Source organism: Pteropus medius, unplaced genomic scaffold, assembly GCF_902729225.1.
Source record: "Pteropus medius unplaced genomic scaffold, Ma_sr-lr_union100, whole genome shotgun sequence".
Classification (NCBI taxonomy): domain Eukaryota; kingdom Metazoa; phylum Chordata; class Mammalia; order Chiroptera; family Pteropodidae; genus Pteropus; species Pteropus medius.
Window position 1 is genome coordinate 354,717 of NW_024350397.1, and position 25,118 is coordinate 379,834.

Sequence of the window (25,118 nt, forward strand, 5' to 3'; positions counted from 1 at the left end):
GAGAAAACAATGTCTGCTTTGTAATACAAGTTTTTATATTTTTAAAAGAATAGCACTCATGGAACTGACATATTTATAGTGACAATAGTATATATAACAGCCTAGTGTTGCAGATCCTTAATAAATTGATCTCTAAAGAAATAAAACTACTAGTTTTATTTATCAGAGTTTAATAGAATCTGTAGGATCTCTCAATAGCTCTACAGATATGGCTTCTTATTGTTAGGATTTATCATTAAAATCTCATTTCTCATCCTTAGGACTAGAAATGAGCCTAATCCCGGATGCTTTCTAGTAAAAAGAAGTGCTTCGAGGCCATAAAAGAGAAATAACATGATCCTATGAGACATATATTTTAATTTTAGTTCTTCTTCTGGTTTCTGGAGTTTTGACCTGAATTATTGCATTTTGTGGGGAGTTTAGAAATACAAAAGTATTTTCTCTAAGTGATCAGTATTGTTGAAATGGAAAGAGCTAACAGAAGTTAAAAGGGCATTTGCTACTCAAGGTCAGTGTAGAAGAATTTAAAAAGCAGCATTCTCAGACTTCAGCATGCACACGAAGTCACCTGGAGCATCTTATTAAAATATGATGCTGATGCCATGTGGCCCAAGTTCTGCATTCCTAACGAGCTCCTAGATAGTGCTGGTGGTCCAAGGACCACGCTTTCGACAGTGAGATTGTAAAGGGCTTGACTATAGTTTACTCCAGTCTTTCTCTTCTTAACCTAGAAAAACAAATAGCAATCAATGAGATACAGTCATCATAGAAAAGGGTGGGAACATGGATAGAGATGAGAAAAATGACCTTTATGGTATTACTGGTGTAGAGAAATGTTTTTTAAACTAATTTAAAAACCTGTTTCTGTAACACAGTGGCTGGAATGTGGATATAAATCTGAACAATACCTACAATGACAGCTTAGCCTTTAATTGCTGAGTTGTTTTAGTTGTGAATTTTTAATTCACACTTTATAAATAGATTTTGACTTGTTTTACTTCCCGGTAATGATTTTATTTTTTTTCTTTCACATCATGAAAATACCAAATTGCTTTCTGCAAAGAAATTTCATGTACAGAAATTTGGTATTACAAATGCCATAAACTAAAATTTTTTTTTTAATATTTTTACCTAAAATTAACATTTAGATCTTTTGTGCCAAGCCCCAACAGCCCTACTTCATATAGTATATATTTCAATTCATGGCATTTATTAATTCAGCAAAATTTATTTATTGAGCAACTCTTTATTTATTTATGTTTAATGAATTTGAGTATGATCTGTTAGTGTTGTTTGTTTGTGAGTAATGGAAAAACCCTAAATCAAAATGACTTAAACAAGATAATTGTGTACTTTTTTCTTAACCCAAGAGTCCACCTGACATTCCAATGTGTCAAGGATGTCATCACCTTCTGTCTTGTTGCTTCCTCAAAGCATGGCCTTCTGTCCTGAGATTATTATCTGGTCCAACATGGCTGCTGGAGTTTCAGCCATTATGACCACATTCCAATCAGCAGAAGGGGAGAACAGGAGAAGGAAATGCATGCTTCCTCTACCTCCACACGACTGCTCTTTCTACCCCATACATCCCATTTACTCACATGGCCACACTTACCTGCAAGGAAGGCTGAGAAATGTAGTCTTTATTCCAAGTGGCTGTGGGCCCATCTTCAAAATTGAGAATACTGTTACTGTGGAACAGGGTTGTAAATAACATTTTATTAGGACAGAACGATGCTCATTCATTTACATAATTTTTTTTTTAATTAATTTATTTTTAATTCTTTAATGTCACCACATACATAATTACTATTGTTGCTTTCACACTACAATGGCAGAGTTGAGTAGTTTTAAAAGAGATCAACGGCGCACAAAGCCTAAAATATTACTGCTGGTCCTTTATTGAAAATGTGTTCTGATCCTCGCTATGAAAGAAAAGGAGGGACAACCTGCAGCCTCTGTGACATTTCTTAGTCTCTTCTCTCATCTTTCTTAAATGAACCAAGTTCGGATTCTTGATAAAATCAACAGCCTATACAGAATGGGAAAAAATAGACTCTGAGCAAGAGTTGCACATATCCTGGTATAGGATGTTAGGGACACCATCTGAGTAAGTTACTGAGATGTTCCCACATAGTACTACTTTTTTTTTATCAAGATAAGATGCATAATTGTTTGACATTTGGGGCTTGTATCAGTCTGAGCTTAACTGATGTAAACAGAATTCACTCTAGCTAGTGTAATCGGGAATGGATTTATTACAGGACATTCAATGACATACAAAATCATTAAGAGCTTAAGAGGGGCAGGGAGATGCTAAATAAGTAAGCATTGGGTAGGTTTTTCAGAAACGATTCCCTAGGTACATTGCACAGCGGTACCACCAGAAGGGCTTCTACCTCGTTCCTGATCCAGGAGCTACCTACTCTGGAATGCCACCATCCCATGCTACGGTCAAGAAACGGCATAATTAAGAAGCCACCTCTGCTGCTGTCTCCTGAACTATGATTCACATGAGCAGTATGATGGCCTGTACCATGTCTCAGACACCCATGGAACTTGTGCGTGGACACTGGAACATCTGCTGATGCTGGTGTGAAAAACTTTAAATATCTCTGTGAAGTAGGCCTGCCAGAAGAAACAGCAAAACCACAGAGGCAAGGCCTCTACCTTACTTCCAAAGATCAATCTCACACAGAGTGAATTTGACTTGTCAAATCTAAATTGCATTCAGAATCCAAGCTGCAAGGGAGTCTAGGAAATGTAGATCTTAGCTTTCCAGTCTCTGTTGCATAAGAAGGTTAACTAGAGAAAGAGTGGAATAGACAATGGGCACCAAGATTTCACACCCTGTTCCAAAATTCTAGTTCTAGAACAGGAACTCCACATCTATATATGATGATGTCTTTTTTCTTGAATCTGGAAGTCAGTGTGTTAATCTATCGATAATCTCTCTCAACTTGGTAAAACCATGAAAGTTCTATATTCTCAGAAGTATACCAAAATCAGGCAATCTTAGATTTGCCTGAATTTTTATTATTGGATTAATGCCTTAATACATTTTTTTCTTTGGCCAGGACTCTTTCTTCAATAAAATAGCCCCTGGAAACATACACAAGTAAATAAATAGCTGTTCTCTTTGAAGCAGCAGTAGGGCCTTGTGGCAGAAATATCTTGCAGTCCCTGTATGTTATAGATGCTTGCTTATGTCTCCCAGACTCCCATGAGTGGGGACCATATGACTGCATTCTGCTCAATAGAACATGTCACTGCCAAGCTAGCCCTACAACCTCCTGTGGGCTCTCCATTTCTCCCTTTCTTATTGCAGCAATGCAGAGATCTTATGTTGATATAGTGGCATCATGCAATGATGATAGCTGGATCCTGGATTTGCCAGATGGAAGAGAAAACCTTTTGACTTGCACCAATGTTTGTGGGGTGAGAAATAAACATTTGCAGTATGAAGTCACCGAGATTGTATCTTATCACAACAGAGCCCATCGCTCTTGACACACATGGGCCTGAGGTCCTGCAGTCACCACCTCTCATCATTCTGTTCCCAGTCTCTTTCTGCTTCTCCTTCTCTCCCTGCCCCCATCTCCTAAAGCAACTCCTACGAGTATTTCTGGGGAGCACAGTTTGTAAGCCATTATTTTAGGCTTTTAAAATACTCTCTCCTCTGGGTTTGGAATGTAAAAAACTATGAAAATGAATATGACAATTACAGAAAAGGCCAGAGATGACAGGAAGGGGATGGGGAAGGCAGGTACGGCTTGCTCATTGCACTTTGTTGAGAACAACAAATTTATGTTTTTTCAAACATAAGAATTTATGTTTTAAACATAGAACTTCCACTGCTCAGAAAGAGTGCGAAAACCATTCTTTTCATATTTTCAAAGTTTTATATATGGAATCCAGTTCCTTTTACTGGAAAGAGCATTGTTCATCAAAGTGATATAATTTGATATCATTTGAATCTGACATTTCCATAGAAATAATGTTAAAATAGGGACTAAAATAATGTTAAAATAAGGTGAAGACGAAAAGCCCAATTTCTGAAATAAAAATTACTACAGATACTATCTTTAACGAGCTAGAAATAGCATATTTGATTAGCATATAGAAATAAAGTGATTTTAATAAATGAGAAGATGTATTAACCAATCACAGAACATTTTATTTAATAGAGAACATTATCATAGTACAGTGTAACTAACCAAACAACCCATGAAAATCGATCTCAACAAATAGATCACAAAATTCAGAAAGGCTTCTCTGAAAGATTGACAAGTTTTGGGGGGAAGTTTTGGTCACAGACCCATCTCACATGACTCCTCCAGAGATTTGATGATTTTTCCTTATCAAACATTACCCTGTAATAATTTCAGGCATCAGAGATCAAGCAGTTGATTTTCCTGATACGCTGGAGGTTGGACTCTATTTCCGTCAACTTTAGGATCCACAGTGTTCATGAGTGTCTAGAGGATCAGGAGCAAAAATGTAAATGGACTGAATGTGGGTCTCTCTGCTTTTACAAAGTGAACTTCTTGTCTATTCGGGCCCCAGCTCAGATACCACCTCTTTAGGAAGATCTTCCCTGACCACCGTACCTAGAATAGCTGTGCCTTCCTCCCCATCATTTTCCAGCCCTTGCTTTACCTTATTTTTTACATATCACTTACCACTAACTGAAATTACGTTGTTTACCGTCTTATTTCTCCACTAGCATATGAGCTCCATGAAGAGAGAGCTTTTATTTAACACCACTGTATCTTCAACAAATATCATATTGCCTGCTACATAGTAGACACCCAATATTTTTTAGGTTTCCCTAGAGACTTATTCTTAAGTATCATGTGAAATGCACAGTTCTTTCAATTTTATTCCTCTGTTATTACACAGGAGCCCTATTGATGTGGTGGTAAGTTGTGGGGGGTGGTGAAGCATTCTTCAGTCCTATGATTAGGTCTCAGTCCTTTAGTGAGCCTGTGCCCCTGGGCTGTGACCTTCACATATGCTTCTCAGTGCCCTCTTCCTGCCCACTCTCCCTGACCTTAAGCAAGACAGGATATCCAGAATGAGATGGAGTTGGGTATTTCCTTTCCTCCAGTTCAGTTAGGCTCTGGTATAATCTCAGTAGGTTAGCTCTTGAAGAAATAGTTTCTCTTGAAGGCAGGCCTTGTTAAGAACAACAGTAGAACAGAATCAAGAGTCCATAATAAACCCAGGTTTATATAGGCAAATAATTTTTGACGAAAAAGCCAAAACCATACAGTGGAGAAAGAAAAGCCCCTTCAATAAATGGTGCTGGGAAAACTGGGAGGCCACCTGCAAAAGAATGAAACTACATTGTTGTCTGTCACCACACACGAAAATTAACTCAAAATGGATTAAGGGCCTGAATGTAAGACCTGAAACAATAAAGTGCATAGAAGAAAACATAGGAACTAAACTCATGGCCCTTGGATTTAAAGAGGATTTTATGAATTTAACCTCAAAGGCAAGGGAAGTAAAAGCAAAAATAAATGAATGGGACTACATCAAACTAAAAAGCTTCTGCACAGCAAAAGAAACTGTCAACAAGATAAAGAGACAACCATCCGAATGGGAGAAGATATTTGCAAGCAATGCCTTCGATAAAGGCCTAATATCTAAAATACATAAAGAACTCATAGCAACAAAAAAACAAATGATCCAATAAAAAATTGGGCAGAGGACTTGAACAGACACTTTTCCCTAGAGGACGTACAAATGGCCAAGAAACATGAAAAGATGCTCAACATCACTAGCTATTAGGGAAATGCAAATCAAAACCACAATGAGATACCATCTCACACCTGTTAGAATAGCTGTTATTAACCGGACAAGTAATAACAAATGCTGGAGAGGATGCGGAGAAAAAGGAACCCTCACACTGCTGGTGGGACTGCAAATTGGTACAGCCGCTATAGAAAACAGTTTGGAAGTCCCTCACAAAACTAAGAATTGATCTACCATATGATCCAGCAAACCCTCTACTGGATATTTGCCTCAAAGACTTGAAAACCCATATCTGAAAAGGTATTTGCACATCCATGTTCATAGCAGCATTATTCACAGTGGCCAGCACATGAAAGCAACCGAAGTGTCTTACAATAGACGATTAGCTAAAGAAGCGGTGGTACATATATACAATGGAATATTACTAAGAAGAGATGAAATACTGCCATTGCGACAACCTGGATGGACCTCGAGATAATCATGCTTAGCGAAATAAGCCAGACAGAAAAAATTGAAAACCGCATGATATCACTTATACGTGAGCTATAAACCTAACAGGATAAACAAACAGAGACTCATGGACATAGACTATAGACTAGTGGTTACTAGAGGGTGGGGGTGTGGGGGAAGAGGGAGGTAGATGGGGTAAAGGAGGTCAAATATGTGGTTACAGAAAGAAATCTAACGATGGAAGGGGAACACACAATGCAGTATATATACCTTACTGTTAAATTGTACATCTGAAACTTACTAGATTTCATTAACCAATGTCACAAAAGTTAAAAAAAAATATATAAGAATAGCAGAAAGCTCTGGGAGTATTTAGAATGGCTACTTCCCCCTCTCTCTGCCAGAAACAGAAGGGGAATTAATTTTCTCTGATCTTTACTATGAGAAGCTAGAAGGGATCCTGGGGGTAAAACTCATAAAAGTGTCCTCCCCTCCATTTCCCCAAAGCCAGACCTCCCTGGGATTTTTAATTCTCAAACTCGTCCATATGGAACCTCCAGCAATTTGTCAATTATAATTTAGGATTTTACTCTGGCACTGGTTCCTGAGGAGGTTTCTCCTGGTGGGATCCACCTGTTTATCTCTACAATTTTGGGACAGAGGTTTGCTCTGTGACCTCCATACTCTAATGGATCTAAGAGAGTTATTGATTTTTGGTTTGTTCAGCATTTTTCTTTTGTATGGATGGGAGAGACGACATCTAAGCTCCTTAAGTTCTGGACTGGATATCCTTCAATATTTTTTATGAATAAGTGAATAGACGCTATAAGAATGTGTAGCTATCAGCTGGGTCACTATAATTGTTTGCTCTAGTTTTGTAAGTCTGAACTTTATTTTAATCAATCACAAAAATAATTGTACAGGAAGGGATGAATTTTCATACCAGGGAAAGGTACTTTTCAAACCTCATGATGATCCCCAATGATTGAATTTTTCACTACAACAGATTGTTTTCATAATACTATATATATATGTTATATTATCCGTTAGTCAATAACTCCCAAACTGAAAGAAACATATTCTAAATGTGTTGATTATGGTATGGGCTAGGTGGCAATAACAGATACTACTATAAGTCGCTGGTTCAAACATAATAGAAGTGTTACTTCTCTCTCATGCAAACAGTCTCGAGGGAAGTCATTGTCCAGGGTGGGTGGAAAAAAGGTCATGGAGAGCAGGTTCCTTCTGTGTTGTTACTATGGTGGCATTCTATCCAAATGATTGAAACTGGCTAACCTCCTTGTCCAGAATTCAGCCTGCAGAAAAGGATCAGGAGAAAAGGTAGGGAGCATGCAATTTTCTTTTAAGTGTATGATGTGGAACTTGTACCATCACCTCTGCTTACTTTCCACTGGCACAAATAGTCCAATGGCCAACTAGTTGCAAGGGAAGCTGGGAAATTCAACCTCAAGCTGTGAGGCTAGATAAGGGAAGATAAACTGAGGATTGATAAGCAACCTTCAACACTATGCGACTCTGTGTGTGTTTATAAAATAACCTTACTTAGAAGTTTTAAAATGTATTTCGAAATCTGAAAAAAAGTACCTGTGTTTATAGGTAATATCAATATTAGTAACTTTCTCTTCTTAAAATCATGTTTAAACGAAAATCTTACACAAAATACACAGAAGACACTCCAGAAAATGAACCTTAATGATTTTGCTGAGTTGAAAGAGAATGTGTAATCATGGTGCTGGCTGTTTAACTAGGAAGGACCATATAAAATCCAAATAAAAGTGTGTGTGTGTGTGTGTGTGTGTGTGTGTGTGTGTGTGTGTGTCTTGCGCTAATGTCTGTGTATAGGGTTCAGATGGGTCAGTTTTAACATAGCGTTCCATTTAAAGAAATATGCACTTCAGCAGCCCGAAGTAATTTATAAGAAATTTTAACATTCTATGTGCATTTCTCAAGAAACGTTAAGAAGATCTATGTTATAACCCACAACAATCCTTAAAAATACAATGTCTCTCTTCCACTCTTCTTTCATACTCCAAATTTGTTCCAGAGTCTTCCAGAACTCCCCCAACTCTCCCAACATCCACCTTTTATGGCTCTTCAACCTTCTTCCTCCTGCCTTCACCTCGAGCTCTTTCTTCTATAGACCAATTCAGAATTGAGCTTTTATAGTTTCATTTCTGCTTTGCTCATTACCTGGATTCTCCACAAGAAAGAACCCAGGGCTGACCCAAAAAGCCAAAATCCTTTCCCCTTTCTTTCTGCATCTCTGTCCTGGTAGCATTCTGTCTCTTAATTTTTGCATCACAAAAAATACCAAGAACTAGACTGGGAGAAAAAGAATGGCTCAGATGGTGGGGGAGGGTAGAATCTGCACAGACAAGAATGGGGAGGCTGTGAATACTTACACATTAAAACGTCTTGTTTCCATCACACATATATCATTAAGAGCTCAAATGAGGATAATGTGGATGGCCGTGACTCCAAAACAGATGGAAAAGCTCTCAGTTTAAAAATATTCACAAAGCTGGATTTATACAGATGTTCCACCTGAAGCCTGAGCTGAACAAATTAATGCTCACAGTGGACTATGAAACTCTAATCTATAAAGTGAAAAGGGAAGGGAAGGAAACTGAAAATTACTGAGCACTTACTCAAGTATTGTGTTAAGCTCTTTAAACAATGTCATGTCATTTAAAATCCCCAATAACCTTTCAGATCAATGTTCTAAGCTTGGGGATCTACAGACCATATTCTCACTAATACACGAGTGGGGAGATTTAAAAATCTGTTTTCACATCAAAAATAATATTAAAACGTTCGACGTGATGAAGCGTAAGTGCTTGACAGTAAGATTTTGATTGCAGAAGCATCCATTTCAAAAGCATCTAATTCGAATAAACATATTGCCAGTTGTATTACACAGTTGCTAGCTAAACAATTGGATAAAGAATTTAGTGACCCACCCAATAAATTCTTGGTAATCTGGATAACTAACCATTTGAGTGACCTTGCTTTTCCCTCCCAAGCTTTAATTCCTGCTCTTAAGTTTTAAATTCTTCCATAAAGAGTGAACTCACAAAACCCTAGGCACCCCACCCTTGGACCCCATAAAGTCAGAACCCCAAGTTCACACTCGATCCTTCTCTACTCACTACCTTGGTGTGTGGCCCTCTGATGTGCCATGTACGTAGCTCTAGGACCTGTGAATAATAACCCTTATTTTTTTCAAGTTCCCCCATGATTGTTGCTGAAGTGTGTCTTGCAATCATAATAAGAACTACAAGGGCTGGTCTACAACTACAACACTGGCTTTGGTCGGGGGGAATGTGTGTCAAGTCCCACAAGTGATATGGGCCCAGGTGAGTGCCCTCAGGCATTCTTAGTTGATATCTATAGATGAGCATATTCTGGATCATCAGAAAGATCATCTTATAATCAAAACTACTTAAAGCTAAAGAGTCATATGGCATCTCATTGCACAACTTTAAATGAGGTAGACTATGAGAAAGACACCAAGGAAGATTTAATATGAAAACGACACATGTACGCCAAGTAAAGGCCAAAAGACCTCATAATATATGAAATGGTTGATGGCATTGCAGGAGCTCCTGTTCAGAACAGGGCTAAGAGATTTGAGTCATCACCTGGCATACGGTAGTGAAGTCATATTCTAAAAGCTACAATTTGCTATAAGCAAGACTAATACATTGTTAATATTGTTTCTTTGAGTTTTGTTATTTTGATGAGTATTTGAACAGATTTACAAATTTGTGTTGATTTATATCGGTGTAGTAAATTAGATTATTCTTCTCGTTTTTTTACTCTCTCTCTGTTATAGCTTTATACAGCCAAGCTTGTACCCTGTGACTTTGTAGTACTTCTCATTAGAGAGGCAGAATGTTATAGAAGCCTGGAAAAAAGGCAACCTGTGTTATGTGGCAGTAAAACATTGGCAAAACTGTCACTTTCAATAACGTGAAGACAAAAAAAAATTGTACCTAATAAACTTGTGGCATGGGACAAGAGGTTCTCAGTCAGAATGTTGATTATGCGAATAGGCTGCAATTTGCTACATTTGAAAAGGTACAAGAAAGCGATGAGCTCAGAAGAGAATTGGCCAGTTTGTAAGCAAAATGGAGAGGGAATGCGGAGGGCCTGGAAATTCCAGAAGCTGTTGGGTTGATAAATCAAATTGTTTCTGGTTTCCAAAATTGAGAAATATCTTATATTTGAAAGATCTACTAAAATAGCCCCAGGGAATGACAGAAACCTGGCACGATCCAAGACAAACCTCAAGGTGATATCAACAGTGGGTACTTTTACCTGGACAAAATTACTTTTAGAAAAGTGGTTGAATAAGTGGTCCCACTCATGCCTGATGCACCCAACATACTTGTAATTAAGTCTAGGGAGACTTGCCTCACAAATCTTACAAGCATGGCTTTTGGCGCATTGGATCACAGGTCATTAACCTCATCAAAAACCTGCGGGTTTTTAAGAGCTATGTTTGCCGCCATGCTAGATGAAAAGAGACTGACTTTGAGAAGGATAAAAGAGCTCTGGACTCCGGACTAGGAGCCCAAGTAAATGATAGAGCTGCTCAGATTCTCCAATATTCTCTTAAAATGTGGCCAGGAAGGATGCAGGAAAAGGAAGGTCATGCCCGAGGCACAGTGGGGCATTCAAGAACAGTGGACTGGGGCATGACTCTCTGGGGCATTGACAGGTCCTACCTCGTAATGGAATGCTCCCAATCCCAGGGGAAACTGGTCAATACTTTTATAATAGGATTGCAGAATTTCAACGGGCTGGTGACCACTACATAACTTATTGTTATTCCTTATTCCTATTTCACGATTGTATGTTGGCCTGTAGGGCGACAGATTATCTTTTTGTTTAGACATATGTGCATCAAGAAGAGCCACGCCTGGCCCCACTGTGGAACACAGATCCTGAACTTTGATGTCGTGATTGGATGAGGCTTTGGCATGTTTTGAGGGGCACCGGAGGAGTGCACCACATAAGAGAACAAAATGAATAGTTTCCGTGAGGGAGACTATTTTTCTCCGTTCTTCACTTCCTCTCAGTTGTAGATTCATACCTCCATGCTTGTTGCCATGGGACTTTGCAGGACCTTCACGACAGGCAAGAATAAATTTGACTACCCCATGGAGGCTGGACATAGCTGGAATGTTAATGAACAGACACGAGATGAGGCTTTAAATATGCGCGAATGGTCTGTTTGGCTTTTGAAGTCCTGTGATACATCATTAAAAATAACCCCCCCCAAACCCCAAACCAACTAACTCACCAACCAACCCATTTCCCATGTAGTTTCCAATCTCAGAATGAAGAAGATCTGGGAAACAGACTGAATCTACTTGTAACTTGGTGCTAATCCTTACCGCGCCCAGCTGACATCGGCCAAATCCCATCGTGAATACGAGAAACAAATATTTGATTCATAAGTTACTGAGATTTGGGGGGTTATCAGTTATGCAGCATTATTTTTGTAGTAGTTGACTAATCCAATTGGTATAAGAAGCATAAGCATGAAGAATTCGTACCTAGTTTTATGTTTATACATAGCTCAGTAGTATTAAATTAAAAACATTTTGAGATTTGAGTCAACATTAGGGTTTTATATTTCCTAAAGGTCTCCATATATTAAGCAAATCTTGGAAATCCTGCCTTAGGGAGTTCGGATTAACTCCATTTTATGGATGAAGAAACTGAGGCCACTCTGAGACTGGTGGCCTCTGCAAGTCAGAGGAGTTTCGTGCTCAGTGTCTTGCTGCCTCTTTTTATTCATTTTAAGTAGCTTCCCTTTTGTTTATTAAATTAAAATTCGAGGTAAGAGCACACAGAGATCAAAGGCAAGAAAAAAAATGTTTTCTGAAAAGAAAGATAGAAAGGAAAAAGATAAACTGCCAAGTTCGGGTGACGAAACCTGGCAGAATAATTTATAAGCAAAACTCTGAGTGTCCAAATCCTGTCAGAGATTTTCACCATCAAAGGATTGACATACGAAGCTCATGTGTCTCTACGATTAGCAGACAAGAACTGTGCTTTCAAAGTACTTCAAAACTTGTGACCATCCACCAGTAAGATGGATACTAACATCAAAGTATATAGCCCCCAAAAAAGCAGTGCCGGAGGATCCTGCAGAATTAGACCTGGAATGAAAGGACTTTTGGAAATAAAAGTGCAGATTACAAAACAAGTAGATTCTTTTAATGTTGAAGAGAGCTTTTCTTGTTTAAGTTTTCCTCATCGGAGCACAATTTGAGTCGTTTCAGATGTTAATCACATCACGGAGGGGGGAAAATCCCTCCAGAGTATAATTTTTTCATGCGGCTCAGTGTTAACAGGCCCTTTTAAATGTGGAAGAAACTCGTAAGCTGCTTGGGATAGTTTTCGCAAACTATCCACAAGACGCGCCATTTGGAAACCTGTCGTGAGTCAGGCCTGGGTGAGAGCCTCTGCGCCCCTAAATCACTGCCTCCTTTGGGTGAGGAGAGACCCTAAATGCCGCAGACACTTGGGCAGCCCCGCTCCTCCCTGTCTGTCTAGGGGAAGCTACAGCCGCTTTCGCAGAGACAAGTCGATTACCAGAATATGGTGTTTATGAGCGTTACTTCCTCAGAGAACGTTGTGGGAATGTTTAAAAAGTGATAAAGAGAAGAAAAGGGAAAAATGCTAAGGAAGAGAGGAGGTTGAATCCTCTCCCCCAGCCGGCCACCTCGACCCAATTTTCTCACTTTAGGAAACTCCTTTATTTCTAAAATATCTCAAAAGATGCCCACTTCTCAATTCACTGACTATCTCTTTCTTGTATATGACACCCTGGGACACGACTGTTCTGGAAGTAGTTTTGAACCAGAGAAGAACAGTTATCTCATGGAAAGGGGGTGTCTTTGGGGAAAAAAAGCAAAGTGGTTCAGGCTCGGGAGTTGAAATTTCTTGTGAAGGTAGCCTCTGTGGGCTCACCGTCTGGGGAAGGTCGCCTCGTAGCTGGGCGGTTCTCTCTGCAAGGCCAGCTTCTCGGTCACTTCCATGGCCTCCCGGGCAGAGAGAGCAGCTGTTCCGCAAGGACAAGCTTTGTTCCAGAACATTGTGAGGAAAACGACACTTTAGACAATCCAATTGGCATTACTTAAAAATCAAAGGTTTTTAGTGGGGAGGGGCGGGGGACAAAGTTGAGACTCCTGTGGTTATTTTTATTATTAATGAATGGATTGATCGCTCTTTCCATGATCGTAGGAAGACGACTTCATTTTCCTCCCTTTCTCTTCTACATTCTCCACCTCCTCTCCTTGGAGTGCTGAACCATCCGATGCTTTGTGCCGTGGGGGTAGAGACAGAAAAGGAGAATTGCAATTTTGGAAGGACGGAGGATATCAATCTTATTTGCAGTGTAGTGTTTGCAATAAACGTTCTTTAAAAATAATATTGAGCTTCTAAGATGTTTGAAACAATTCGACATGAGCAGAATGAGTATAAACACCTTTTTGCAAATTTTAAAAATAATTACATTCATTAATTAAATAAAATATCAAAATACTCTTAAAAGCTTCAAGTAACATGTCTAATTTTTTTTTTTATCAGATTAGACTTTTTGTTTTCTCTGATCTGAAGTTAGATGTGAAGCGATTATAATACCTGTTTGGATACCTGACAAAATATGATGTATTCCCGATATCCAAATCTGAAATTAACACTCAAATTTGATATAATTATTCTTACATAGGACACTGTATGTAGCCTATCTTTAGTAATTCATTTTGGGTAGGTATATTAGATTATTTTTATTTTAAAATTCTTTTAAAATCAGGAAAATTATTTTTTTAACAAGAAAAAATCGGTTTAATTATGTATGTACATATGAGAACCCCACATACATGAGTCAGAGAGACCACATACCTGAGAAATTCCAGGAAAATTATTGTTTACCAAGTATTTTAACAAAGTTATTTTTATAAAAAATAAAATTTTCTCATTGAAAAATTTCAAATTATTCAGAGGTACATACAAAATATGTACATAATAGTTTAACACTTTGACGTATATTCTTCTAGATGTTACACATACACCTATGTGCAAATGGATTTTTAACGAGTTTTTATCTCTCCCTACTTTTATTGATAGTTTTTCTATGTCAACATATAAAATTACTTCATTCTTCTAAACAATTATATAATATTATATTTACTAGAATTTACTTAACCATTCCTCGATCAACTGGGCATTTAGGTTATTTCCAATTAAATTTATATTACCAATAATATTATGATAAACAACATATATATATACACACACACACACACACACACGCACACACACACACATTTTTACTCACTTTGAAATTTTTCTATAAGATTCCCGAACTTGGTATACTTAATTAGAAGTTGTACCTTTAAAATTTTAGTAGATGCTATCTAATTATCATACAAAACGCTACTAGTTTACAGTAACATCAAAAATAGATAAAAATTGTTCCAAAATTCCTTTGGATTTTTATATAAATAATCATAGCATTAACCAAAAGAAGGGAATTTTAAACACTTCTTTTCCAGTTCTTACTCAGTTTTTTTCTTTTCTCATTTTATTTGCTAGGACTTTCATTTGAATGCTGAATGGAAGTAGTAGTGTCAGGCATCCTTGTCTTGATCATATCTTTAGTGAGACTGTTCCTATAGTTTTATGAGTAAATATGATCTTTATTGTGGGTTTTTGATAGATATCTTTTATCAGATTAAAAGTGTTGTTATGTACTGAAAGTTTTGCCAACCCCTCCCTCCCAATCCCCAATTCATATGTTGAGGCCCTAACCCCCAATATGATAGTATTTGGAGGTGGGACGTTTGGGAGATAATTATATTTAGATGAGGTCATAAGGGTGGGGCTCCCATAATGAGATTAGTGTCCTCATAAGAAGAGGAAGAGAAAGCTCTCTCTCTTGTGTGCCATGTGGAGACAATGGTAGAAGGTGGCTGTCTCTAAACTGGGAGGAGGGTCCTCACCGGAACCAGCACAGGCTGGCTCTGTGATCTTAGACTTTCATCCTTCAGAGCTGTGATATATTGTGAAGTCACTCAGTCTATAGTATTTTGGTATGGCAGCCCGAGCTAACTAATACAAGAATTTTCTTTTGAATCCATCAGGGTACACTCACCTACAATTAAACAGAAAGTGTAATTAAAAGGGGTTAAACATTCAAGGCATTTGTTATCCCCTCTTAAGAACATCAGAGTTGCAAGGAATCCCAGGTCTTGGTAATCTTACCACTCCATCAAGGTTCCTTTATCTTTTCACTCTCCAGTTCTCAGCACATTGTGCTCCTGTTGAGGTCTTTCTTTCTTTTCTCATGATCTTGAAATTGCTGCCACAGTTCCAGGTGTCTCATTCAGACAACTTTTTGAGGCAGAAATGGGAATATTTGTGACTTTTGCAAAGTGTAGAAGCGTTTTTGATCCCATGAAGCATACTTAATGTCTAACTGTCCAGGACCGAGTCCTGAACAATGAGATCACCGTGATCTCCTTGCTTCAGTGAACACTTACCCTTAAGGCTGGGGAGAAGTCCAGCCTTCCCGGAAGACTGGTTGTATTAATTATTGCTGCCTAACAAATTACTCCTCATATTTAGCAGCTTACACTTATTTATTATACATTTATTATCTCACACAGTTCGTGACAGTGGAATCTGAGAATGCTTAGCTGTGTGGTTGCGATTGAGGGTCTTTAATGAGGTTGCAGTACATTTGTCAGATAAAATGACAGCAATCTGAAGGCTTGACCAAGGCTGAAGGATCTGCTTCCAGGATGGCTCGCTCGTATGACCGCTGGCTGGCGACCTCAGTTTTTTGTCATGTGAACCTCCCCACAGGGCTGCTCATGACATGGCAGCTAACTTCCCCTAGGGCAAGCACTATAAAAGAGAGCAAGGAAGAAGCTGTATTGCCTTTTATTACCTAATTGCCCAATTCACACACTGCTGTTTACACTTTATTTTATTCATCATTAGACTCTACCTCTTGAGGAGAGGAGTGTCAAAGACTTTGTGGACATATTTGAAAACCACAATTGCCATGGCCATGAGAGGAGAGTGAATAAAAGTGCCAGTTCTTTTTGGAGGGAAGAAGTAAAGGTGGCTTGTGAGGAGACAACTAATTATTTTTTCTGCCTTCTGGTCCTAGTTTGCTAGGTTTATTTTTTTTTTTTAAATTGTGCACATTTGAATTTTATCAAACTTTTTTCAATTACAGAAATAAGTATGTTTTTTCTACTGTAATCTTTTAATGCATTAGAATACATTGTTAGTTATTTTTAATATTCAAACACCTTATTAATAGGATACAATTTTTAAATATTATTACTTTTTGTATATTTCTGACTTGATTTTGCGTCTATATTCAAAGGTGAGATTGGTTTCTTCTTTACGTTTCTATTGTTTTTGTCTAGTTCTGGTATCAAGGATATATTAATTAGCCTAATGAAATAATTGAGGTAGCTTTTTCTCTTTTTCTGTTCTTTGAAAAACAGGCTATATATAGTTGTCTCTTTTGCTTTCTTTGCTATCCTTGCTCAGACTTTTGGCTTGGGGATATCTTTTAATCTGAAAATTTGTCTGTCTTAAGTGTTTGGAGTTTTATTCTATTGCTCCCCCCGCTCCCCCCCTTAACCATATTTAACCTCTGACTCCACAAAGATACCATATAGTCCCTTTGCTTTATCTAGAGAATGTTTCTTCAGGCTTTATTCTGGTGAAACTGCCTGTTTCTGTGGGCTACTAGACTAATATTTCTGCAAAGTTTTAAGTAGGTATTCCTCTGAGAGAGCATGGCTCACTTGGCTCCACGGGTTTACTGACTCCCACCAAGGTCGCTGAGAGGGTTCTTGAGGGGAAGATGGTAACTTGCTTCTCTGGCCATCTTCTCCTAGATGTGCTCGGAGCTATGGGCACTTGGCTCTGGTTTTTTCATGATCAATCCTTTTGCTTTGTGTCCTACAGAAGTTCTTCATAATATCTGGTTTATTAATGATACTTGTCCTTGGTTTCTAGCACTGTTATGGATTTATTCCTTTTACTATTTACCTCCTTTGAAATTGCAATGAAATTTTGGGAGGAAGGGTAAGAAACCTTGTTTTAGTCAGTCTGCTATTCAGATAGAAAGTCCGTTGCTGCCACACGCTGTCCACACAGAACCTGACCCATGCACAAGCTCACTTACAACTGTGCCATTTAAAAACCATTACCTTTTAAGAGATACATTTTAAAAATAATACATGCATATTATAGAAAACTTAGAAAATACAAAAACATAAGAAGGAAAGAAGATCTATTACCCAATCACTTAAACAGTTACTTCTATCAGGCTTGGGAATTTTCTGTATTCCTATTAAATAAATATTTATAATCCTGATGTGTATGTGTGTAATGTGTGTGTGTGTGTGTGTGTGTGAATGTATCTTTTTTATTTAGCATTATACCAAAAGTTTATTTTAGTGTTTTTACTTTTTTGCAGTGGTGGTGCCATTTTTTAAAACACAATTTCCGTGGTTCTAAAAACCTTTTTAAAAATCTGATTATGTTCTTTCATGTTTTTTTTATAACATGTCGTTTTCTATTTCGTATGGGATTTTCTTTTAGTCTTTGAGTTGCGTTTTCTATGAGCAAGGATTGCTCACCTTTTATCTTTTTTATGATCTTTCTCTGATTTTCTTTGCCGTAGTGTATTTATATATAGTGACTGTGTTATTTCTTTACTGCAGGCAGCTCTGCCGAGATTTTCTCCCTCATCTGACCGTTAGTGAGTCTCCCTTCTCATTTATCTGAAAGCTCAGTGGGTATTAATGTTCTGGCTGTTTTGGAGGAAGCCTGAGGTTCTCAATCAAGAGGGAAAGCTCGGTGAGTACCTAGTCAGTCATTTTTTAGTGAACGAGTCCTGATCTTTCTTCTATAATTTAATGGGGTTAATTCCGCTTCAGATCCTTCCTCCGGCTCAGGATCTAGCACTTCAGCTAAGAGTCATTTCCTTCACTTCCCCCAGCTCTCCCCAGCTGCTGTTCACACTCTTCTCTGACTTCTTTTTTTAAATCTTAGCTTTATTAAGGCATAATTCACAAACCCTAAAATTCATCCTTTTAAGTACAATTCAGTGTATTTTTAGTATATTCACAGAGTTGTGTTATCATCACCACTATCTAATTTTAGGACATTTTCATTACTCCCCCAAAGAAACCCTCCACCTGTTAGCAGTCCCTACCCACAGTCCTCCCTGCCCCTTTCCTAGTTTCCTGGGAATCACTAATCTACTTGCTATGGATTTGCTTATTCAGGACATTTAATATAAATAAATCATCCAGTGTATGACCATTTGTGATTGGCGTCTTTCATTTAGCATGATGCGTTCAGGCTTCAGCCATGGTTATTTATTTATTTATTTTTTAAATTGTGGTAAGGACACTTAACATGTGATCTACATTCTTAACAAAATTTTAAGTCTATAAAGCAGTATTTTTGTCTATAGGCACAATGTTGTACAGTAGATCTCTAAGATTTATTCATTTTACACAGGTTGATTAGTAACTCCCCATTTTCCCATCCCTGCCCCCTCCCCCTGCCCCTCACCGCAGGCCCTGGCACCCACCAATCTATTCTTTGCTTCTATGAGTTTGACTACATTAGATACCTCGCAGAAGCAGTAGAATCATACAGTGTTTGTCCTTTTGTGACTGGCTTGTTTCACTTAGCGTCATGTCCTCAAGGTCCATCCATGTCACATATTACAGGATTTCCTTCTTTTTTCCTTTTAAGGCTGAATAATGTTCTATTGTATGTATATAACACATTTTCATTATCCAAGTTTCAGCATGTATCGGTACTTCATCTCTTTTTATTTTCAAATAATATTCCGTTGTATGGATAGCCCACATTTTGTTTATTCATCATTTAGTTAATGGACATTTGGGTTGTTTCTACTTTTTGACTAGTGTGAATAATGCTGCTGTGTCTCAAGGGTTTCAAGAGAGGAAAACCCAAGGGTTTTGGTCTAGACATTCTTAGATCGGGGCGTGGGAGGGCAAGGAATGACGGAAACTCCCCATATTGCTACACCCCATCCTCCAACTCTTGCAAATGGACTTGTCTTCTTTTCCTTTGCTTTCTGTTGCAGTACATTCTTGTTTATTGCTGAACTGTTTGTGCTTTACTACTGACTGCTCTGCAGTGCCCTTCACGTCTTCTTCTAGTCAAGGAAAACAAGAATGGTGAGCCATGACACTTTTCTTTGTCACTAGTGAGATACAGACATGGCTACAAGGGCTTTTGCTTCCACAAGAGTCTGCTTCTTTTCTTTTTCCATACCAGCTTCCCTCTGTCTCAAATAAGTCTTCCCCAAACTGAATAGGATTCACAAGAATGTTTAGGAGTTTATACACTCACCTTCTTTCTCCCTCTCATTTCCCTCACTGCTCAGGAATGGAGAGTTAGGAGCTCATCCAAATGACATAATTGGTCTCTCTCTTGCCCTGACTGCCACTTTTCAAGTATTATTACAAGAAGTTGGCCTTTTCTCTGACTGCTGGGTTTTTTCTTCTGTTTTTACCTACTTTTTCTCATTTCATTAATTTTAAGGGAAGGGTATTTTATGATTTCGATTCACTTTTTCCAGGAAAGTCTTCAGGTGATTCCCCAAATACCATTACGAATTATTTATTTACTTGCCTAGAACAGTCCACTGAGTGACTGTAACATGATTTACTTAAGAATTCCCCTGTTTTTGGACATTAAATTTGTTTCCATTTCTGGCTATTATAAATAATGCTTGGAGGAGTAATTTTTGTACAAATCTTTTTGTTTTGAGATCATTTTCTTAAGTTAAACTGCCAGATGTGTAATTACCTGACAAAAGAATAGGACGATTTTTAAGGTCCTTGAAACAGCTCTGCCAAATTATGTACCCAAAAAAGTTGTTCTAATTTGTGCTCCCACCAGCATGGGTTAAGTGTGCCTCTCTGATTGAATCTTTACTTTTACTAAAACAAAACAAATCAACAAAACACACCACTAACTTCTTATTGTTAGAATTTGTAGTACTATGGGTTAGAAAGAACATAAAAATAATTGCAATTGCCTTAAAAGCTGTAAAGGTGTGACAATACTATTGTTATTGTGAAGTTTTTGATTACTATGGTTTATTTCAATCAAAAAAGTAGAAAGGCACTTTTTGGATTAGTATGATCTAGCCAGTTTAGGTATAATTAAATAGATTTTTTAGAATCTTAACTTTAGCTGGGCCACTTTTTTGTTTTTAACACTTTAGCAAGGTAGACATACTTATTGAAATATATAGTATACTACATATTTTAAAGTGCATCATTTAATACATTTTGATATACATATACCCATGAAACCATCACCACAATCAAGAGAACGAACATTTCATCACCCCCGAGTTTTCTCTTGGCCCTTTCTGTTGTTTCCAGATCCTTCTCACCCTCCCACTACCTCATCTGCTTTTTGTCACTAAAGATTAGTTTGAATTTTGTAGAGTTTTAAATAAATGAAATAATCAATTATGTACTCTTTTTTTGGTCTGGCTTCTTTCAATCAGCATAACTATTTTGAGAGTCATTGATATTGTTGCATTTCCAGGTTAGGGCTATTACAAAAAGTTGTTATCAACGTTGGTGTGCAAGCCTTTGTATGGACATAGGCTTTCTCTTCTCTTGGATAAATACCTAAGAGTGGAGAGGCTGAGTAATGTGGTAAGTAAATGCTTAACTTCTAAAAAAACTGTCGAACTATTATCTAAAGTGGCCATGATGTCATATCCTACCAGCAGGAGATGAAAGTTCAGTTTCTTTCATTGCATCACCAACATTTGATATGGTCACTCTTTTTGAGTGTAGACATTCTAATTCTAATGGGCGTGTAGCAGCATCTCACTGTGGTTTTCATTTGCATTTCCAACTGGGCTACTTTGATGCTGTAAGTAGGCAGAGTGGTATAGTGGAACTGTGTGTCCTTTTATAGTTCTGTGACATTGGATAAACTATGTAATGTCTCTGTGCCTTGGTTTACTCATCTAAACAATAAAGATGATGAGAATTGTGCTGCATACTTTCACGAGGGTGTTATTAAAATTACACTATGTCTGTAATTTTAATTATTAGACATAGTGACTATAAAATGCTTTGTAAACTACATAAATATTAGATATTAAGATGATGGTTAAATTGCTGCATGATTTTTGGCAAATCACTTCAACTTATTTGAGGATTACTTTCCAGTTGTATAAATTGAGGGGCTAAATCAGGTGACCTCAAGTTTCCTTCAAGTACAAAAATCTTCTTGTCTAAAAAATATGGCACTGATGTTCCAATACCACATATATAACACATTTATGGAAAAGTACTCCTTAATGTGGAAAAAATGATAGCTAAACATTAAAAAACCATGCGTACTTTGTAATTTCTTATTATCTTAGCTATGCCAGATTTTAAAATTCTGCCAGATTTCTATTTTTCTGATTTTTCTGTGTCTTATGTGGAGGTAGTTAGTAATAAGTCTTTCCTTTGTTTCTTTAATTAATCTGATCCAAAGATTAAGCAATATTAGCATTTACATAGAAGCTCATCTTCTGTGTTCCAAACCTTCAAAATAATGTGATAGTTTCACTAAATATCATTCAGTCAGTTCAAATCATTTTTTAAAGTTTAAAAAACTATGTCTGGTTATTCATCCCAAGAGCTAGGCCAAATTTTAAGATGATAAAAGGTTTAAGAACCACTTTTATTAGGATTTGTATATAAATAAAATCATTTAAAGGATTACCTAACTGAAATTGAGAAGACCAAGGAAACTGCAGTATAGAGTTATTAAACAGATGCCAGGATCCATATTTTAATAATGTTCTGCCAAACATCTGTTTTATTGCTTAAAGTCAGGTAAACAAATAATATGAAATTTGATAGAATAGCATCTTAAAGTTGATTTTTAAATGATTAAGAGATTTACGAAAATAGCTTGTACCTAATTGGTGTATTCGTAGTAGTTGACTCAAACACATATTTATTCCCTGATAATTTTGGTGACTTCATTGATGTATTATGATAGTTTAACTACATAGTTTGAAATGTACTCACAGTGACATGTTTTTCCTTCAAGTTCCCTCGAATACATTATAATTTATCCATATTCCATAGAGTTTAACAGTCATGTATTAAATAGAAAAAAGGTAGTAGAAAGTAGGAGCTAATTTCTTCCTCCACATTCTCTGGTATTTAGCAGATTGGAAGCTGACAAAAGTATACCATTAGCCTCCCATTTCTGCTTAAAAATTATCTTTACAATATTTTCTTTTACCATATCATTATCTTTCTTTAGTTTCTATACTCCAATTCATAGCTTGACATTATTGGATTTGTTTTTCCAACAGTGGTAGAATTACAGTGATGGCTTCAATTCTCCTTACCTCCCTGTTTTCACGCCTTTTGCAAGTGGGTGGAGTAACTGCCCATCATCCCTTAATATTGGGCTCAGCCAGACAGATGACTCGCTTTGGCTAATAAGATGTTAGCTGACCTGACACAAGCAATGTCTTGAAAAGGGTGTCTGTGGCTTGCTCTCTGACACCTCTGCCATCGCCATAGATTATCTTTGGGTCAGCCTGCTGGAGGTTGTGAGAAATGTGAACAGAGCCTGGTCACCTCAGTCACATCTAGTCACCTGGATCAGACAATGGCCAGCTCATCCCCAGTTGTATGAACTAGTTCCGCCAAGAACAGCAGAATCACTAAGCCAATCCTCAAGTCACCTCATATGCATGGTCTACGAACACAACATTCTCTGGCAGTGAGGGTTTGTGGCTATTTGTTATGCAGTGTTATCGTCACAACAGATAAGCATACATTAACTAAGTCCCATTTCTAAGCGACTTTCTTTCATGTTCATAAAATTTTTTTAACTAAACAGAATATGAAAATGTAATAATCTAGAATAAAAAAGTATAGACATCATTTGGTCAAATTTTGCAACTACATCAGTAATTTCCTGCATCATTGATAGTGAATAAGAAAAAGTTTCATATCTTTGTTGTTTGACAGGATGGATTTATTCATACCATGAGCCTTTCTATTAGAAAGAATAAAATCCAGAGACAGTTTGATGCTTTTCTAACTTAGAAAAAATTCAGGTAGGTTTCTTATAGAAAAAGAATTTTATTGGTTTGAAGCACAGTTAGAACATAGAGTTCTTAGACAGTGGTTCTTGACCCTGGATGCATATTAGAAGCACTGGGGGCAAGTTCTAAAAATATCCGCATCCCAGACCAACTGAATTATCATTTCTGGGAATGAGGCTCAGGCTTATATATTGTTTAACAGCTCTTCCACGTTTTCTAATGCACAGCCTAGGCCGGCAGATGCTACACTAAATAGGATGATCCATTATAGAGGAGACAGCCCTAAACATTTTAGCCTGACCTCAAAAAGTAGACTTCTTATAAAAAATTTAGCACTGAGTCATATCTATGGTTACAAGGTGCAGAGTAGTTATAAGACATGAAACATATAAACTCTGACTGAGGGGACTTTTCTTCAACATAGGTAGTAGTTAAATATCTTGGGAACACTCCAAGCATTTGTTTTGATCTAGCAATTTTTACCTGCCTTATACAGTCCAGCACATACTTCAACAATCTCTTAACCTTCTAAAGCTTCTTTGTAACTGCAGCTCTTGAAGCCTGCCAGTCTCTGCCTCCCCTAAGAATGTACCGACCAGGGCTAAAACAAAGAAAAGTACATCGCCTCTTGAAATCAAAAGCTTGAGCAAAGATTATGGGTTTGGAAAACTGCAGTTATGAATTCTGCCTCCACAATAAGTTGAGCTGCTGTTTGAATACTTTTAAAGTTAGTATTGCTTGCTAGGATTGGAATTCTAGCTCCAAACTCAGATAGGCCTGGGTTCAACATATGCTTTTATCATTTGCTAATTTCAATTTCATCATTTTAAAAATAAGGATTATAAAAGTCACTTGCTCATGAGGTTTTTGAGTGTATTAAATAATATAATGCAGGAAAATAGCTTCCACGGTTCTTGGCCCACAGTAGTACTCAATAAATGTTACCTATAATACTGATAATATTTGTTTTAATTATTATTATATTATATTATTATATTACAGTTGATTGTATTCTGTTATATTAGGCAGCTCTTTATTATATTTGTCATTATATGTTTTCTCAGATCTTCCAGTGACACTAATTTTCTCTTAACATGGAATAAATTTAATATCTCTTCCATATGAAGAGCCCTCAAGTATTTGGAGATATGTATCATGTTTTCTATTTTGAACTTTTTCTCCTGGTTCTTTCCCCCTTCTTTGGGCAGGCTGCCTCTGTTTCACTGCACGCAGTCTTAAAGAAAAGATAAGCCAAATGTTATGTCTGGTAGGGCTGCCATAAAAAAAGGCACCACAGTCTGGGTACACAATAGAAATTTTTTTTCCAGGAGCCTAGAAGTCCAAGATCAAGATATCAGGAGGATGGGCTTCTTCTGAGGCTTTTTTGGCTTGTAGATGGCTACCTTCATGCTCACATGACACTCTCCTTTATAGGTGTCTGTGTCTAAACTTCCTCTTCTTATAAAGACACCAGTCATATTGGATTACGGTCCACTCTAATGTCCTCATTTTAATTTAATAACCTCTTTAAAGACTCTCTAAATATAGTCACATTCTGAGGTACTGGGGGTTAAGACTTCAACATAGGAGATTTTGGGGGGAGGAGGGGATGGAGGTGAGTGACACACACAATCAGCCCATGACACTAAGCTTCAGAGTCTTCTCCCAAGAGTTAGAATCCAGAGAACAATGACCGAGGACA

General features: G+C 37.4%; 1 long non-coding RNA gene across 1 annotated transcript in view; it reads left to right on the forward strand.

Annotated features, from left to right (window-relative positions):
- The window catches only part of LOC120584095 (uncharacterized), a 42,918-nt gene that overhangs the window by 16,509 nt on the left and 1,291 nt on the right, over positions 1–25,118 (forward strand). The window contains exons 3-4 of the long non-coding RNA XR_005647957.1: positions 18,003–18,138; positions 20,887–20,999. This is a non-coding gene — a long non-coding RNA (uncharacterized LOC120584095). The remainder of the gene's footprint in view (positions 1–18,002; positions 18,139–20,886; positions 21,000–25,118) is intronic.